Genomic DNA, 6,000 nt, shown 5'->3' on the forward strand with positions numbered 1-6,000 from the left:
CAGGCACACACCTCAACACTTCAGCTAGAGAGGGAATTCAAAGTCAATTCGTCCCACTAGACAAGCTAGCGAGGAATTCAATCAAATATACATGATAGCTGTGGTTTCAAACTATTTGCAATATTTTTCTAGCAATAAGTATCCATCAAATATCATTCAAACAAATTTTCCACCATTTAAACAATAACATATAAATTGTCATAATTTATTTCAATTGAAAATTTAAAAGAAATAACTGTTGTGCACAAACCTTTGAAGAGTAACCTCTTGGCCCTGACTCAGCTGTTCCTTCTCCTTCTCTGAGTCTTTGCTAACTGAAACACACAATTTGAAGTGTTTCAGAACTATTTTAAATTATTTCTAATAATAAAGTTCAATAATTAAATTTATTTAATACTATTGCTTTCCTTAGTCAACATATAATGTTGACCTTTGATGCACTCTATGTAAGTTAATTTTAATGTTACCAATATGTCACTTTTTATAGTCTTTTAGTGTTGGTACATGTTACCAAATTCATTTTCAAGTGTATTGCATTTTATTGCAATTTACCGGATTTCGGTATGCTATTTTGACCTAGCCGGATGACCTAGTTCCCTCGGTTTTCGGGTTCTGGTTCGAATTTCAAACTTATAGGTCTATGTCTTAGTAAACTTTTGACACAAATTTTAGGCCATTTGGAGTTTACTAGACCAAGTTATGGTCATTTTACTATTGCTGAACAGATTGCACTAAAATGGCAAACTTAGATCATTTTTAGGTCATTTCCGATTCTGGCAGTTTTTATACCCGAGTTTGTGCAAGCATTTTGACTTGCTTATGGTCATTTCTGGGTTTTGGTTCCTTCGTAAGAGCTGTATCTCTATGTCTAAGCTATCCATATTATAAATTTCAGGTCATTTGGACCTGTTTTGAGTGATTTATGGCCAAAACACTGACTGCTGTCCAAATGGTCAATTTTCAGGTTTGCAAAGTCACTAATCCGGATTTGGTCAATTCTCATGTCACTTTTTGGACAGAATTTAGGTAGGCTTTCTTCATAAAAGTTGCCACATTTTGTGCCTAGTTTCACCTCCAATTAGCCTCATACCAATTGTAGTCACACACTTAGGGTTATAGGCTCATTTGCACACTGCCCTCTACATGCCTCTCAAACACCAAACTAAACACACATTCACCAACTACATCTTCACTTCCCCAAACCATTCTGCATTTGGTGCTAACCATAACCATTCATTACTTTACATTATAGGTCAACTTAGATAGAATATAACAACTTCACAATACACCAAATGCAATCATAATTCACAAAGTCCAAACCCAATAATATATACACATAAACACTCCTAATTATTACACATACTTCTATCATCAAATTACATACCTTATCACTACTATTTCATATACATATGCTGCCATTTTTTTGTACCATACTTCAACAACAATTCATGAATTTAAACATTATCAATCTTCACCATGAGGCTGCCCAAGTAACACATTCACATCAAACTTCCATTTTCACTTTTCAAACTTACCATTCAAACTTTATACATGGAAATCAACTTCAATACATTTAAACACTTAAATCAATACCCCAAATCACCAAATACATGAAGAAAACAAGTTAACATATTGAACTTCCATGGCTACCGAAATGGAGCATCAACCTAACTCACCAAACTTCAACTTTTCTTCCATAAATTAACTCACCACAACCTTAGTTACAATTTTAATGAAACAAGAAATGAAAACAACCACTTACCTCTTTTGAAGCTTCTTAAAAACTCACCAAAACTTATCTTTCTTGCTCCCTAATTGCTGACCAAGGTGTGTAGACAACTTTTAATGAAGGCACTTGAGGTTTTTATGGTTTAATCATGGTGGATTAAAGCTTGGTGTGTGGACGGCAATGGAGGTTTTCATGGAACATGAAATTCGACCAAAGTGAAGGTGATGAGGAAGAAGAAGAGAAATGATTCTACACCTGTCCACTTTAGTTTTTAGGTATTCCAAATGCAGTTTTAGTGGAGCACTAATTAAATTATAATAGTTATTTATTCAAAGTTTTCAATTTTTGCAAGTTTGCCTCATTACTTCCACTATTTACATTATGTACTATATTTTTATTTTAAATGATATTTTCAAAGTTTAACATCATTTATTTTTAATGGACATTTAAGTCAAAAGACAACTCGGAGTGTCAATTGACCAAAATGCCCCTGTCACACCCTACCCCTCTGTAAGGCATAATATGATCCCGTAGTATAACTAATGAATTACCAACTTCGTCTACTGAAAACCCATTAAATACAGTACAAGGGATTTTATAACTTTTCTTACTTCTTTTTTACAGTGGTGAGCACTATTTACAGGTGTTAAAAACTTTTTTGAACTAAAGTGAAACAGCTAACACATTTGAATTATTAGGAATTTCTGTAAAAATTTTGGCGGAGTGCCATCTGTATTTTGAATAAAACAGTTCTTCAAAAACCTGCAAAAAGCACTTCAAATATATTTCTCAATTTCAAACTCCAACATTTAATCAACACAATATGTTTCTCAACTCAAATCCACAGTAATTTTTCAATTTTTCCAAAGGCTGAAATAAAAGAAATATTGTACAAATTTTACAAACCAAAATAATTCACAATTTATTTTACAACTTCATGTACAATTTTAGTTTACAACTGCTTAAAACCAAGAACACTTTATACATACAGTGAACATACATTACAATACAAAATGCAAAATATGGTATACTCAATATACCCGATGAACTTTCAATATAGCATTAGCAGCCTAGTCTGCTGCCCTGTCAGTCTGTCTACCTGCAATAGCAAATGAAAAGCTATCGCTGAGTAAAATTTACTCAGTGGTGCACAATAATAATTTGAAATGAGATATATAAATCTTTTATTGTCAATTCACAAATCAAATAATTCACAATTCCATTTCACAATTTACAAATTTCATATAACACAAATTTGATCAAATAACTGAATAATACAGTTTTTCCAATCAATAACACAATTTGATCAAATAACTTAATAATACAGTTTTGCCAATCAATAACACAATTTGATCAAATAACTTAATAATACAGTGTTGCCAATCAATAACACAATTTGATCAAATAACTGAATAATACAGTTTTGCTAATCAATAACACAATTTGATCAAATAACTGAATAATACAGTTTTGCCAATCAATAACATAATTTGATCAAATAACTTAATAATGCAGTGTTGCCAATCAATAACACAATTTAGGCCATGACACAATTTTTCCACATATGCCGTGTTGTTCACCACGACAAGACACACTCACCCCAATAATCGAAATCAATGAGGGAGGAAGCTAGCAGAATAATGAGTACTCATCCACACTCACCTCAGACTGACAAGTCAAAGAGGGAGAAACATAATCACACTCACCCCATAAATGGAGGAGGAACATAGTAACAGTGTCATGCCAATTGTGAATCAAAACAATTCCAAATCACAATATTTCAAAATTTCCATTTGCAAAGTAGGCAACACAATAATTTCCAAATAAAATTCCCAAAGCCAAAACAATAAAAAATTATTCATAACTCATTTCTCCAAATAAATTTTCTAGTAAAAGCAGTGAATATAAAAAGTATTGTGCACAGACACAATTTAAAACTATAATGTTCAATTAAAATTTTAAGTAGAAAATGAGAAATCAAAATTATTGTGCACAAACACAATTTAAAACAATAACATACAAATAGTCATAATTTATTTCAATTGAAAAATTCAAAAGAAATAGCTATTGTGCACAAACCTCTGATAACTGTCTCTTGGTTCTGACTCAGTGTTTCCTTCCCTTTTCCTGAGTCTTTGCTAACTGAGAAACACAATTTGAAGTGTTTCTGTACTCATTAAATTGTCTCTAACGATAATGCTTAATAATTAATTCATTGAATTTTATTATTTCCTTAGTCAACCTAAGATGTCGACCCTCGATGCAGTCTAGGTAAAGTAGGCTTTAATGTTACCAATATGTCACATTTATAGCCTTTTAGGGTTGTTATATGTTACCCAATTCATTTCCATGTATAGTGCATTTTATTGCAATTTGTCGGATCCCAGTATACTAATTTGACCTAGCCGGACGACCTAGTTCCCTAGGTTTTCGGGTTTTGGTCAAAACTACAAACTTGTAGATCTATGTCTTATTGCACACGGGGCAAAATTTCAGGTCATTCTAAGTTATGTAGACCAAGTTATGGTCATTTTACTATTGCTGGTCAGAATGTACCAAAATTGGTCACTTTAGGTCATTTTAGGTCACTTTTGGTTCGGCCAGTTTTTGGACCCAAACTCGTGCAAGCTATTTGACTTGCTTATGGTCATTTCTGAGCTTTGGTGTCTTCATAAGACTTGTAGATATATGTCTTAACTATTCATGTTAAAAATTTCAGGTCAATTGGACCTGTGTTGAGTGAGTTATGGCTAAAACACTAACTGCTGCCCAAATGGTCAATTTTCAGGCCTTAAATGCACTAATCCGGATTTGGTCATTTTTCAAGTCACCTTTCAAGCAGAATTTTGGTAAGCTTCCTTCATGGAAGTTGGCACATTTTGTGCCTAGTTTCACCTCCAATTGGTCTCATACCAATTGGAGCCACACACTTAAGGTTCTAGGCCAAAATACACACTGCCCTATTGCAACACTCTTCATCACATACCAAATACACCTTTAACACTTACCAAGTTACACATTCATGCCAATTCTGGTTTGTACCATAACCTAAACACATTTTACTTTACATTATTGGTCATTTTGGCAGCTTATAACCACACTCAATATGCACATTATAGTCCAGAATTTACCAAGTTCAAATTACAATAATTTAATCACATAACCTAACTCATTTACATGTCCAAACTCAAACCCTTATACACATACACAAGCTGCCACAACAAGTACCATAATTGAACCATACAATTCCATAAACCAAACTATGAAATAACATTTTTTTGGTTCACAATTCAAGCTGCCGATTCATACCTCTCCTTGAATAAATTTCCAAGCTTCCAAAATCAAGTATACATTCACATACATCTAATATGCATCACCCAACTTATTCCTACACACATAAACACTTAATCAACCCTTTAATCTACCCTTTACAAGTAAGGATAAACTTCCCTTAAGGAGTTTCCATGGCTGACAAAAATACACATCTCCCTTTAAACATCAAACTCCAAAAATCTCTTCACAATTCAAGTACCCATAACATCCACACAAACTTTAATGAAGCAAGCATCAAAAATACGTACTTACTAATTTGGAAACTCTTCAAAACTTCACCAAAACTTGATCTTCTTGCTGCCTATCTGCTGCCCAAGGTGTATGGACAACTTTTAATGAAGGATGCTTGAAGTTTCCATAGTTGGATCATGCTTGCATGAAGCTTCTCCAAATTCGGCCATGGAGGTTCTTTCTTCTTGGTTTCAACTGGTTGTCTTAAAGGTTGAAGAAGATGAAGTTATTTCAGCCAAATGAAGGTTAATGGTCCACTTAAGGGAGTTAGTGGACCACTAAGTGAAGATTTAGTATTTGTTTATTCTAAAACTTCCAAATTCCGCATTAAGCTCCCAATTTTTGCTATTTAAACTATGTACCACCAATTTAATTTTTCATGACATTTTCCAAGTGTAATATCATTTATTTTTAATGGACATTTAGTTCAAAAGACAACTCGGCGTGTCAAATGACCACAATGCCCCTGTTCGGGTTGCATTCCCGATTTTTCGGTAACACCGGGTTTTGTCCGTTTTCTCGATTTCTCACTTTTCTTTGTACTAATTAATTAATTTTTCTTTGATATTTCTAATGGTATTTATACTTCAATAGACATTTATTTAAGTCCTAAAAATATTTTCTAGGGTTCCCCGCGGTCCAAGACTAGTTAATGGTCCACGCCGCGACTTCCCGATGCGGTCACCCATCGCTAGGGTTCTCGGCTC

This window comes from Hevea brasiliensis, chromosome 10 (assembly GCF_030052815.1).
Source record: "Hevea brasiliensis isolate MT/VB/25A 57/8 chromosome 10, ASM3005281v1, whole genome shotgun sequence".
Classification (NCBI taxonomy): domain Eukaryota; kingdom Viridiplantae; phylum Streptophyta; class Magnoliopsida; order Malpighiales; family Euphorbiaceae; genus Hevea; species Hevea brasiliensis.